Raw genomic sequence first — 14,855 nt, forward strand, 5'->3', positions numbered from 1 at the left:
ACAGAGTAACATCATCACCTTCATCTACAGCTTTATGAGGGAAAAGTGGCTTTATTGAATCTGCCATGGAGTCACCTGTCATAGAGAAGAGAACATAATGTTTTTAACCTTTAAATAATCAACAGGAAATACTTAAGTCAGACCCACACTCTGCATTTTCACACTGCATCACCACACAGACTAATATTTAATATAATATAGTTAATATTTCTGTAATAACAAAAAGTCAATGTTAACTCACCTAGTGAAAGCCACAGATACATGAATATAACAGTGAACATGATGACTGGTCTTAGCTCAGTGAAAATAGTGGAGATCTTTCTGTAATCTAATATGTTAACACCATAAAGCTTCAAAATTGCTCCACCCCACAGCATCACATGACAGTGTCACCAATGTTGTTGTCAGATTGTTGATTCTTACTGAAACATCCTGGATTTACATTCAGCCTCATATGGGAAACCTGTCCAGAGCACATTTAAGTAAACACATGCTGAAAGCAGGAAATTAATGTATTCCCTTAATGCTCAACTCTAACAGTTAAATCTTAAAAAATAAAACTTTCCTGTACTTATGATATCAAGAGAAGAAGAGAAAGAAGAGTAAAGGCAGATTTACAGATAAGATTCCAGTTTTCAGTGTTTCTCACACAGCAGGTACTTTTGTTGATTTTTGTATGATTGAAGAACGTCACAAAGGTTTTACTGTGAAAAGTAGCTTTCATCGTCTCAAATAATGTGAGCAGGTTGTGTGGTGCTCTAGTTGTTGAGGCACAATAAGATAAGTGACTGCGCCATCTTGTGTTCACTGATGAGAAAAAACATAACACACTAATAAATAAATAAAACCCTGCAAACAGGTCATATAGTCACACATGTATGCTCTGGATTAATATTTTTATATTTGACCTTAGACTTAAATTGTATTCACAACACACAGAATTCCCTTTAGATAAATTTTCTTATGCTTGATCATGAATCACAACCTTATATTTTAAACTAACATTCTTTTATGAAACATTTCTCTTCTTCACACTTTCTCACACTGAACACTGCAAAAGAGCAGAAGACAACAATGCACTAAAGAATAAGACGGTTCTAGTTACTTGTTTAAAAATACAAGGAATTGGTTTACTGATTAGTTTGACTATTATATATGTGAAGTTACGACACTTAGACAATAAAATACCCTTCATCTGCAGTGTAATTACTCCAGACAGAACAGAGAGGATCATGAGTCCACTGGCATTGTGGAATTCTGCTATGAGGATTGACCTGAGCCTTGTCTTTAGTGCACTTGTTATCAGTCAGTATGGAATTGTACCATGAGGGTAGAAATCTTTCTTTATAATAACAATGACACAACACCACACTACAAGAAAACACTTTAAGCAGAAGGATTTTAACAGTGTGATAGCACAGTGACACAGCAGGTAGTGTTGCTGCATCACAGCTTCAGGATCCCCAGTTTGATGATGAGTTCAGGTCACTGTCAGTTTGTGTGCAGTTTTGCATCACCTCCAAAAAACATGACAATCACCAGAAGAGAGAAAGAGAGAATCCCCCAAAAGGACATGGAACTTTCTCTAAAGCATTGGTAAAGCTGCTTCAATATAACAAAACTGTGTGAAAGTTTGCTTGTTCCTACATTTTCCATTTCTTGATCATTCTGTAAAATTCTATTTAAGATATGATGTTTAATGCCTTAATGCTCAGTCCTAACAAACACACAAGGTTACAGGTTGTTAATTAGAAAAAAAATAAAGTGTTCCTGTACTCAAGATAGCATCAGAAGTGAAAGAACAATAAAGGCAGAGTTTCAGATGAGTTCAGTGTTTCTGATACAGCAGGTGCTTTTGTTTGTCACAGAAATGACATTAGATGAGTATTTATTTTTATTACAGTTTAGTCTTAAGTGGTCAGATGTGTAGAATTGTGTAGAATGAAAGGGTCAGTGATTAATTCTTGTAGTTTGTGCTCTGCCTCAGATAGCAAGATTTCCAAGTCTGTAAGCAGCTTTACTGTTTTTACCGCCATGTTTGTCTCTTTATTCAACTTTTACACTGTAGGCAAACAGCCTCTGCAAGATTATATAAAAGATAAAAACATTTACACATTGTTTTGGTGATATATGTTCATGGTCCTGTCCTACATCCTGTCCTACATCATGTCCTATCAGGGGAGTAAACACACAATTACCTTAAAGTTACTTAAATACTTGATTATTAATCACAAGATAATATTTGACCCCGAAAAACCTTTATGAAATTATTTATTTATTTTGCCCAAACTGAACACTGTGCAAAACAATAGAAAAAAAGCACTTTAATAATGAATGAGTTCTAGTCAACCTTGAATGAGGAAACCTGTCCTAAGCACATAGTAAACAAATACTGACAGCATATCATTTTTAATAATGAAAACAATCAATCTATTCTATAAACATTAAATCATCATTAAATCTTATGTTGTTGTAAATTTAATGTATATACATTGGGGCAATGTTTGTGAGTTCACAGTGTAGTATTGATTCACCCCTAATTATTAACAGTAGTACAGATTTATTATCAAATATAATTAGGCTCATTTGTGTCTTGGGGCCTGAAACAAAAATATCACTTAGAGGTTTCCTAAACAGACTTGCATTCTTTTACAGGTTCCACAGATGCAGGGTCTCAAAGGGTAACAGACATATTCCCAAAACCTACAGCAATTAAGTGCTGAAGTATTTCAATCAATGTCAAAAACACACTGGGTCATCAAACTAGGAGACATTCTTATTATTCAAGACTCAAGACCAAAGTAAACCTGCACAGAAACATATGTTAAACACGTCAGATCTCAAGCACAATAAACACAGAAATAACTGTTCATCAAATGGAATGGTGTAACATTTTTGGGTATTTCAGGCATGTAAACTTTACACTGTCATTTACTAAGCTAGCTAAAGTTATTATTATCTAGGCTGATTGGAGTCTCTAAATTGCCCGTTGTGTGTGTGCCCTGCGATTGGCTGGCACTCCATCCAGGGTGTATCCTGCCTTGATTCCTGAGTTAGGTACAGGCTCCCTGTGACCTGAGGATAGATTGGATAAGCAGTACAGACAATGAAAATAATGAAAACGTTTTCTTATTTGATTCATTTGTTAATTACATTACTCTTTTTTTCTACACAGAGCACATCAATACAAATGACTAGGTCTGAAATGCACGGCCTATACTGGTATATTGTATATTGTAAAATTCTGCTGTGATGATTGAACCAAGCTTTTACTTTTTATTTCCAGGTTATCAAGGAATATGGAATAGTATCATCAGTGTATAAAGATGTATACCTGACTATCTGAGTAAAGTGTCTGGAAGAGGCTTGGAGGCAACATCCACAAAGTTGTATATATTTTCTGGTAAGGATCCTCAATGGTGGATAGTTCCATGGTCACAGTTCCATGGTCCCCAGTTCGAGATTGAGCTCAGGTTTCCCTCATTTCCAGTGTTGCCAAGAAAAGCTATAGATCTCTGAACAGGATAAAGTGGTTAATGAAGCTTAAAAAACAATTAGCTATCTCCTAATAATCCAACATTTGTCAAACTATAACATATTTATGAACCCTTTATAAATTGCAAGAGAGACAGAATTCGCCAAAAATAGCATGTAAATAGCAGCTCAACATCACCAGCAGAACTGCTTTCAATATAACAAAACTGTGTGAAAGTTTTTGTACAGTGCAGCTGGATTTCCTGTCACTGTGGGCGCCAGAGCACAGTAGTATAGAGCAGAGTCTGATACAGCAGCAGAGGAGATGATCAGATCCACTTGTTTAGTTTTATCATCAACTTTAGCAGACATTCTTGGGTCAGTGTTGGAAATTGGATTTCCTTTTTGGTCAACAATAAGAAGGAACTCAAGTTTAGATTTTGGATATTGCTTGTACCAGTGCAGGTTGTTTCCTGTAGTAATGCTTGATTTGTATTTGCAGGACAGAGTAACATCATCACCTTCATCTACAGCTTTATGAGGGAAATCTGACTCTATTGAATCTGCCATGGAGTCACCTGTCATAGAGAAGAGATCATAATGCTCTTAAACTTTAAATAATCAACAGGAAATACTTAAGTCAGACCCACACTCTGCATTTTCACACTGCATCACCACACAGACTAAAATTTATATAATATAGTTAATATTTCTGTAATAACAAAAAGTCAATGTTAACTCACCTAGTGAAAGCCACAGATACATGAATATAACAGTGAACATGATGACTGGTCTTAGCTCAGTGAAAATAGTGGAGATCTTTCTGCAATCTAATATGTTAACACCATAAAGCTTCAAAATTGCTCCACCCCACAGCATCACATGACAGTGTCACCAATGTTGTTGTCAGATTGTTGATTCTTACTGAAACATCCTGGCTTTACATTCAGCCTCATATGGGGAACCTGTCCAGAGGACATTTAAGTAAACACATACTGAAAGCAGGAAAATAATGTATTTATGTTATTTTACATATGTTAGTGATATCTCTAAATTAGAGAAAGTTTGTGTAAACACCAGCAGGCAGATTAATGTTAGAAAAACTAAGTGGAAGAGAATATGGTTTATTTAAGAATGAGGAAGAAATGAGTATTTTCCCTTGGTAATTAAGGTTGAATTAATCCCTTATTTCTCAGCTCTAACAGTTAAATCTGAAAAATAAAACTTTCCTGTACTCACAATAGCATCAGAAGAAGAGAAAGAAGAATAAAGGCACATTCACATATAAGTTTCTAGTTTTTAATGTTTCTGACACAGCAGGTGCCAAAGAAATGACATTAGATGAGAATTTATTCTTATGACAGTTTAGTGTTAAGTGGACAGTTGTGTTGTTTAATCAGAATGATATCTCTGAAATTAGCTTAGGCACTAAGAGTAACCAGGGCAGGGGTTAGGATATTATATCAGCAGTATGTATGATAGAAGAACAAGTATACTCTATGTCTCAGAGAATGTGAGCAGGTTGTGTGGTGCTCTAGTTCTAGACCAACATTAAGATAAGTGACTGCGCCATCTTGTGTTCACTGAAGAGAAAAACCTTAACACCAAAAAAAATTGTTTTTTAACTTACCAAATATGTGCAGAAATATAATTGAAAAAAAAAAATTGTTTATCTCTCTCTCTCTCTCTCTCTCTTTCACACACACACACATACACACACACACACACACAGCCATTTGCTCACCCATTCACACCTAGGGGCAATTTAACATTATCAATCAATCTACTTAGACTAGCTTTATTTAGATATTACTTCAAACTTGTTGCAAAATATACAGTAATAATATTAAAAATTAGATGATTGTTCAGTAAGTGGCAATATACAGAATCTCACAAAAGTGAGTACACCCCTCACATTTTTGTAAATATATGGCAACCTGTAGCTCTGGTGAACTCCATGCCCAAGAGGGTTAAGGCAATGCTGGAAAATAATGGTGGCCACACAAAATATTGACACTTTGGGCCCAATTTGGACATTTCCACTTAGGGGTGTATTCACTTTTGTTGCCAACGGTTTAGACATTAATGGATGTGTTGAGTTATTTTGAGGGGACAGCAAATTTACACTGTTATACAGGCTGTACACTCACTACTTTACATCGGAGCAGAGTGTCGTTTCTTCAGTGTTGTCACATGAAAAGATATAATAAAATATTTACAAAGCCGTGAGGGGTGTACTTACTTTTGTGAGATACTGTATGTCCATGTGTCCATACAGCCCTAAAACATCAGGCATGTGTGGCTTGGGGTGCAGTCAGAATTCTAATTCATCCCAAAAGTGTTCAGTGGGTTTGAATTCAGGGCTGTGTGCAGGTAACTCAATTTATTCCACACCAAACTTGTAATAAACATCTTCATTGAGCTGGAACATGTTTTTGTAAGAATATAAAGACATCCTACAATTGTGCAGCAGTTTGGAGAATACCCACATACTGGTGTGATGGTTAGGTGTCCACAAATATAGCCATATTGTACATATTCAGGACTTTGTTAGAATTAGTATTGTTGTAATAATGTTGTAATAACTGGTTGTGCATGTCAATAAAGAAACATATGTAAAAATATGTTAATATAAATACTGAACCCTTCTCAATATCTCAGTACCTCAGGTTATGTACTCTCCTTTCATACATACACTATATTGCCAAAAGTATTCGCTCACCTGCCTTGACTCGCATATGAACTTAAGTGACATCCCATTCCTAATCCATAGGGTTCAATATGACGTCGGTCCACCCTTTGCAGCTTCAACTCTTCTGGGAAGGCTGTCCACAAGGTTTAGGAGTGTGTTTATGGGAGTTTTTGACCATTCTTCCAGAAGCGCATTTGTGAGGTCACACACTGATGTTGGACGAGAAGGCCTGGCTCTCAGTCTCCGCTCTAATTCATCCCAAAGGTGTTCTATCGGGTTGAGGTCAGGACTCTGTGCAGGCCAGTCAAGTTCATCCACACAGACTCTGTCATCCATGTCTTTATGGACCTTGCTTTGTGCACTGGTGCACAGTCATGTTGGAAGAGGAAGGGGCCAGCTCCAAACTGTTCCCACAAAGTTGGGAGCATGGAATTGTCCAAAATGTCTTGGTATGATGAAGCATTCAGAGTTCCTTTCAATGGAACTAAGGGGCCAAGCCCAGCTCCTGAAAAACAACCCCACACCATAATCCCCCCTCCACCAAACTTTACACTTGGCACAATGCAGTCAGACAAGTACCGTTCTCCTGGTAGCCGCCAAACCCAGACTCGTCCATCAGATTGCCAGATGGAGAAGTGCGATTCGTCACTCCAGAGAACGCGTCTCCACTGCTCTAGAGTCCAGTGGCGGCGTGCTTTACACCACTGCATCCGACGCTTTGCATTGCACTTGGTGATGTATGGCTTGGATGCAGCTGCTCGTCCATGGAAACCCATTCCATGAAGCTCTCTGCACACTGTTCTTGAGCTAATCTGAAGGCCACATGAAGTTTGGAGGTCTGTAGCGATTGACTCTGCAGAAAGAGAATTGACTCTTCGCACTATGCACCTCAGCATCCGCTGACCCCGCTCCGTCAGTTTATGTGGCCTACCACTTCGTGGCTGACTTGCTGTCGTTCCCAAACACTTCCACGTTCTTATAATACAGCTGACAGTTGACTGTGGAATATTTAGGAGCGAGGAAATTTCACGACTGGATTTGTTGCACAGGTGGCATCCTATCACAGTTCCACGCTGGAATTCACTGAGCACCTGAGAGCAACCCATTCTTTCACAAATGTTTGTAAAAACAGTCTGCATGCCTAGGTGCTTGATTTTATACACCTGTGGCCATGGAAGTGATTGGAACACCTGATTCTGATTATTTGGATGGGTGAGCAAATACTTTTGGCAATATAGTGTATGCATACTTGTACCCTTTTTTAAAGGGCTACTGCAATATAAGCAGAACATTCATAAAGCTGCAACAAAATGTTCCCAATTATATATTTGCTTGAAATCTAATTTGTGCAAAGCCAATATTAAGTTATAACTTGTACTCAATTCACAGACAGATTAAAGTGCACAGTAGAATTGCACATTTTATTAGGTAGAATGTGTGTGTGTGTGTGTTCAGTGATTGTTTGCAGTCCGAATGGCCCAGGGGAAGAAGCTGTTTGTAAGTCTGGTGGTGTGAGACTTTGTTGACCTGAAGCACCGCCCAGATGGCAACAGGTCAAACAAGTGATGAGCAGGATGTGAGGAGTCTCCTGTGATGGCCTTGATTTTGCTGAGGCAGCGGGACCTGGACATGTCATCCAGGGAGGGCAGAGGGCAGCCGATGATTTTTTGAGCTGTTTTTCACCCTCTGCACAGTTTGTCTGTCCTCATCTGTGCAGCCTGTGTACCACACACCCAGACAGTATGTCAGTGTGCTCTCCACAGAGGTCTATAAGGTTTGTGCTCTCGAGTAGTGTGGCCGAGTGGTCTAAGGCGTTGGATGTACGCTTCAGTCTCTATGGAGGGGTGGGTTCAAATCCTGCTCCTGCCAGCTGAGTCTTTTCAAGGCAGCAGTTGTGGGCTCTGGCACCACAAAGGCTTTACAGGGGTTGTGGCTCCTGTGCCTTCTGCAAATGTGCTGCCTGGCTGGAAAAAAAAAATGAACATGCTCACACGGTACCGGAGCCCCCAGACCCGGGTGCTGAAATAGCTCCTAGGTTTCGGCAACTGGTGTCACCGCCTGGCTTTGAGACGCTGCTCTGTTTCACACCTTGCTTTTTCAAACAGCAAGTAAAACAACCAGAGAACGGTACGCAAAACACGGTTTCCGCGTGTGTGAGCCACATCAGTCATGCCCTTACCATGGTTACGAGCTACCAACAAAACAACAATTCAACCAAGAATAAAAAATCGACATAAGAAGTGGTGGCCAAGTGGTTTGGGCAATGGAGTGCAAGTGCCAGGTGCACTGAGGTGTAAAGTCATGTGGGTGAACTAGGATGCCAAGAGGTTAAGGAGACCGACTGCTAATCCAAGTGGGATGGGCTCCAGTTGTTTTGGGAACAGGCTTGTTTAAACGCGTTGGGTTACGGAGCTCCTCTACAGAATTGTCGCGGTCTCTGTGGACATTTGGCCGTGGGTGCCACACCTGCACCTGATGAGGTGGCTGAGAGGTTAAAGCGATGGACTGCTAATCCATTGTGCTCTGCACGTGTGGGTTTGAATCCCTTCCTTGTCGCTTGTATGCCCTTTAACCTCCTCTTTACCACAAGTCCTGCATGCGGAATGCTTCGTACCTGGTCTGTGAGACCGTGCTAGAGGGGAGCGAGAAAAGCTAGCCCTGGGTCTAGGTGTTTCGCAACCGTGGGCTGTATTTCCATGTTGGTTGGACACAGATGCTGTAAGGCTGACGGGTCGCCACTGGAGATCCACGCAGATCAATGCAGTGCTCAGTCCCGAAGACAGCGGCACGGATCGTGCACCTTGATTGCAACAGACTGGGATTCAAGTTCATATCAGCAAACCTTGTCAACAAGAGCCTAAGGCTCTCAATCCACTTTGCAAAACCTTTCCTGGGTTTGGATCTTGAATCACGTCTGGTAATGGAAGCGTGCGTGGTACAACCATTGCTACCGCCTGCCAGAGTGCCTCTCTTTCCCGACCTGGCAGGCCTCCCTTGACCACAGCCCCACAACCTTCCAATTGCATGGGTAGCGTGGCCGAGCGGTCCAAGGCGCTGGATTAAGGCTCCAGTCTCTTCGGGGGCGTGGGTGCGAATCCCACCGCTGCCAGCTGAACTTTTGGGTCGACAACAGCAGAAGGTTGTTCCTTCACCCACATCTTCAGGGGTGTGCGGTTGAGCGCGAGGCCTTAATGCTGAGTTCACAATGCAAGATTTTCAAAGTTGTTGGGTCACCATTGTTTTCACACTGCACGACTATCTATCGGCTTTATTTCTGTGAATAGAATAGAATAGAATAGAATAGAATAGAATAGAATAAATTTTATTGTAATTGCACATAAGGAGTACAACGAAACTGTGGGTGCTCTTCTCAACAACAGTGCACTGAAATATAATACAATGAAGAGCATAGCAAGTAGTATAGAAAAATAAGAAATAAATAGGAAAATAATGAAATATTTAAAGAAATACAAAAAAAACATTAAACTGTCCAAGGATTTCCTATGAAAATGATACAAATCTAACCCAAAAATAATCTGTTTGCTGTTTAAAAACAGATAAATTATATAGTTTAGAGATTTCTGTTTTTCAGGATCCTTTGATAAATGCAGTCTGCACCTCGTTGCTCAGGCTAGAATCTGTCAGTTTTGTATTCAACTGAAGTTGTGAATACTGTCACTGTCCAATCTTCTGCTGTAAGTCTGTTTCCAGTGTAACCTCAGAGTCCTGCTCTTCAATGACAGCAGAGGATCCTGAAGTCCTGTAGCTCATCCACATCAAGATTGGACATCTTTTATTGTTATAGATGCTTCTCTCTTCACTGTGATTGTAAAGAGGGATTATTTATAGACTGTTGTGTATCAAAATCCCAAAAAATTCTGTTCAGAACAGTTTCAGAAATACTCAAAATTCTCATCTTAAACCAAAAAACATGCCACAAACTCAGTCAGATCACATTTCCCTACATTTGGATAATTAATATGAATAAATCTGGATGATTAAACCCACATCTGGTCTGATTGTTTGTAAAAGGCCATTGCCTTAGCACACATCCTGCAAAGCAACATGCATTTCCAGGATGTACATGCATAATTACACATGAACAAAAAAAATAATGAATGAAAATGCAAGAGAAAATGTCAATAACTTTTATTAAAAATAGACAGCAACAACATGTGACCCAATGGCTCAGATAGCATCAGTAAAATATTTTTTAAGCCTGAAACATATAGATTTGTGAATTTATTGTAATTAATGTGTAGTTGTCATGTTTGAAAACACTTTGTTTTCATTTACTATTTCTTTCAGCTGCATGTTGCCATATTTTTTTATTTATGTCTGCGGTTAACTGATAAAAAGTTGCTGTAGTTTTTAGAAACCTTTTGTATGTGTATGTGCTATTTGATGTTTTTGTAAAGCCTTTCAGTGACTCTGTATCACTGTGCTTCTACTCTAAGAGCACAATGATAGAGTGCAGAATCTGAGAGCTTTAGTCCTCTGATATTAAGTTCAGTAGAGTCTCTGCTTGTTTTTAACTCTAATTGACGATCATCAAGAGTTCTCTGATCAGGTCCTGACCATGCTCCTTTATACAGTAAAAACTGTGGTGCGCTGTTAGGATATTGTTTGTACCAGTAAAGATAAATACGATCACTGCTTGACTCATATGAACATTTCAGAGTAACAGTCTCTGTTTCTTTCTTGACAATGTTGGCATCTTCATCTGTTGGTCCAATTTTATCAGCAAAACTGTAGGTAACATAAAGAAATATATCAGTGTGTATCAGTAGTTTTTGTAAAACAAATATTGATTGAAGAAATTACTAGGTTAATACAAACATGAGTATTAATTAATATAATTAAGTAACTGATTATAAATCCATTGTAATTATTAATACAGTTGATTAACAAATGAAAATGAATTACCTGTAACTAGAGTGAGAATCAGTGGTATGTATCTCACTATGTACAGTAAGTTGTATAGTTGATCCATTTCTGAACACAGCTCTGTGAGGATTCTGTATAATAGTGCTGTATGTGCTGAACTTTACACGTCTCTAGAAGGACACACCCAGGAAGTGATGCAGTTGTAGTGTAGAGTCATTAATATGTCTGTGTTGTATTTTAAGATTTATCATCTATACAATACTATAAGCCTTTATCTGTTTGTGTGGTTTTTAAATTATTTGTACATTTATAAATAATTATGATAATTTGCTGTGGAAAATCATAGGAAACTGGATCCAGATTTAAACCAAATCTCTCATAAGTAAATTTGCTGTGTCTGTTCCCAAAAGGTAATTAAATTCACTTCACTTCATTTTTATTTGTACAGCACTTTTAACAATGGACATTGTCTCAATGCAGCTTTACAGAAAAACTGAAATTCAGAATAGAAATTACAAAGTTGAAAATTAACTTTACCCCTAATGAGCAACTCTGAGGCAACAGCGGCAAGAAAAAACTCCCTGAGACGATATGAGGAAGACTCAAATGTGAACCCATCCTCATCTGGGTGATACCAGAGAGTGTGATTATGAATAAATTACCTTCTAATTGTATATTATCAAACATTAAAAGCAGCCGAGGAGATGATCAGATCCGCTTGTTTAGTTTTATCATCAACTTTAGCAGACAGACGTGGTGGCATAGGGATTTACCTTTTACCCTCCTTTCTGAAAAGGTCAATGTTAACTTACCTAATGAAAGCCACAGACACATGAATATAACAGTGAACATGATGAATGGTGTTAGTAAAATGACAATATTCTGAGGTCTTTCTGTACTCTATTATATTAATATTTCATAGAGGTTCATGTCTCCACAAAGTGTGACATTCTCCATCCCGCTCCCTGTATTCCAGAGATAATTTTCAGAGGTAATTACAGTGGGATTTGAACCTTCTTGGACCTCTGGAGAAACAAGCTTCCAAGCGAGAACCAAGCCAGCAGTGCAAGTATCCATTAGTTTTGTTCCAACCACTCTATTCCATGTAAAACCAGGGCTCGTCCAGGATTTGAACCCGGGACCTCTCGCACCCAAAGCGAGAATCATACCCCTAGACCAACGAGCCAGGTCGTCCCTGTCAGCTTGATGTGCGCCAATGGAGGTTCACTGTACTCTGTAACTGTATGACCTTCTTGCTCATATGGACTGGGGTCCGAGTAAAAGGAACTCGGTTACACAAAGTCAAGTTAACAATAAAGCGAGGGCTCCTGTGGGATTCAAACCTTTTTGGAATCCAGATGCTAAGTGTGAACCAAGTAAGCAGCTCTTGCCATTGGGCCAAATTATGTCATTTACAGGGTTGTTACTGTAGTCTTAGATTTCTGTTCTTGGTGAACAGGAATGAAACCCGATGTGGTCTTTAGCTGTTGTAGCTCATCTACCTCAAGAATTGATTATGGAGCACTATTTCAGTAGAGCTTATTTATTTCCTGATTGTGTGATGGAAACTGTGTTTTTATTTTCCACAATTCTTATTCTTAGTTATACATACTTTCAGGTATCCTGTAATTCTCAAAAATATATTAAAGACCCTGCAAAGACACACATGATGAACACATTAAATCTCATTCTCAGTAAAATAAACAAACAAACAAACATAAAATAAAAATAAATGAAATCAGCTGCTTGTCAAAAGAGTTGTACAATATGCACATTTTTATTCCTAGAACAGAATCAAATTCCAGCATGTGATCTTTACACTGTCATTAAGTAAATAAACCATCAAACCTGCCACTATTGTTTATGAGAACTGCACTTAATACTGCAGAGGGAGTGAACATGTGGCTTCTTCAAACACACACCTAACTTTTCTATCTGTATTTGGATTCACTTAGAATGTTTTGTCTATTCAATTCAAATAAAGTATTCATATATGGTTATATACATACATTTCTATTGGATCAATAATCAGAATGCTGATGTTATGCATAGCTTCCAGTCTTTTCTTCTTATTGTGATTCTTTAACACTTTCATGTTTGAGGTCTCTGTAGGTTTTTGGACAGTGAAGTTGACTTTCCTGTCACTGTGGGCTGCAAGGCGCAGTAGTACAGTGCAGAGTCTGATACTGAAGCAGGCGAGATCTCCAAATCCACACGCTTCAGACTCTTATGAACTTTAGCAGACAAATGAGGATGAGGAGTATCACCTGTCTGATTCCCTCCCGATTCCGTCAACAGAACGAGGAATTCTGGTGCTGCATTGGAATATTGTCGATACCACTGTAGACTGTTCATAGAAACAGTGTATTTATAATCACAGGAGAGTGTAACTGCTTGCTCCTCTTTACCATAGACAGCAGAAGATGTTGGAGTAATGCTGTCCTGTGTGCTCTCACCTGAAGAGGACATTTATTTCAGAATATTATCATTTTATATTATACAGTATACATACAGTACATGCTTACAATCTAAAACACTCACACATGGAAACATTTCTTTACTAGTTATAAAACATTTAAACATGATATATGGGGATATATAAAATATAAGCTTACCTATGAACATGGTAAAAAACAGAAACACAGAAAACCATCATGTTTTAATTTCCTCTGTTCTTCTGAAAGTTTCCTTTTTATGTTACAGTAAATGTCAAGTTTCCTTCTACTCTGTCTTCAGTGAAGCATCTAAACATTTCTTGTGTACAAAGCCTCAACTGTAGCTTCCCTCTGTTTTAACCAATCAGAGTGCAGGATTTGCCACTTTATGTAAAATACACACACATGTTCTAAAAGAATATAATGAGTAAAAGATTCATATATTTACTTCCTGTATTTCCTATTTCTATGAACTTAAACCTTTTCTAATCTACAAAATATATTGTTGCAATTACAAACAATTCTTATTGTGGAATTAAATTCTTCAGCAGATTTATAGTACACCCTTAAAGTCTAAACAAAACACCAAATTATAACAATATAAAACCCCTAACAAGGTGGTGTTTGAGAGCATGTGCACAAATACATAAGCATCTTGTATTAAGCTCAAGATTCTGCAGTAATTCAAGTGTTTCAGTCGGACTGCACTCCACACACCATGTATCTGTGCTGAAGCTTTGTTCAGGTTTAATGTTCATGGCTACTTTAACACTCCACATGGTTCTGTTGTGTCCAGGTCCAATCAGGTTCAGTTCTAGAGTATTTTCATGTCATGTACTGCCATCTGCAGGAGCTGAATTTAAATAGACATATACATTATTTACATCAAGAACCATCAATATATTTAAAACAAAAGTATTGCTCACCACGCTGGGAATAGTTCACAGTTTCAATTCACAGATTCATTTGGAATCATTAGAGCATTTCAGCATATCAGAACACAAGAATAACCCGTCTTTTTCTTTTTTATCTGTATTTCTGACATTAACCTAGACAAAAACAAGTCCTCAGATTCAGCATCCTTAAAGAGACAAATTTGCTGGTGTGCTTGTGATTATTGTCCTTTAATATGACCCAGTTTCAGCACAACATAAGCTCATGGACAGTCTTACATTTGTCTCAATAATATTCTAATATAAAGTGGAGATCATCAATGTCCAAATGATTCAAAGTTTTCTAGAGCCTGTGGCTGCAAAACAACGAATCCTCACCCCTCCACCAACATGACACTTGGTATGAGGTGTTTGTTGTGATAAACTCTGTTTGACCTTCACCAAACATGAAACTATGAATAATGATTAACCATC

The 14,855-nt window shown here is 38.4% G+C and overlaps 2 non-coding genes across 2 annotated transcripts; one reads left to right on the top strand and one right to left on the bottom strand.

Annotated features, from left to right (window-relative positions):
* Window positions 1-9,193: 9,193 nt before the first annotated feature.
* trnal-aag (transfer RNA leucine (anticodon AAG)) lies at window positions 9,194-9,275 on the top strand. Its single transcript has one exon. It is a non-coding gene; the product is annotated as a tRNA-Leu (tRNA).
* Window positions 9,276-12,167: 2,892 nt separating this feature from the next.
* trnap-ugg (transfer RNA proline (anticodon UGG)) lies at window positions 12,168-12,239 on the bottom strand. Its single transcript has one exon. It is a non-coding gene; the product is annotated as a tRNA-Pro (tRNA).
* Between the last annotated feature and the right edge of the window lie 2,616 nt (window positions 12,240-14,855).

This window comes from Hemibagrus wyckioides, unplaced genomic scaffold, assembly GCF_019097595.1.
Source record: "Hemibagrus wyckioides isolate EC202008001 unplaced genomic scaffold, SWU_Hwy_1.0 Contig2, whole genome shotgun sequence".
NCBI classification, from domain to species: domain Eukaryota; kingdom Metazoa; phylum Chordata; class Actinopteri; order Siluriformes; family Bagridae; genus Hemibagrus; species Hemibagrus wyckioides.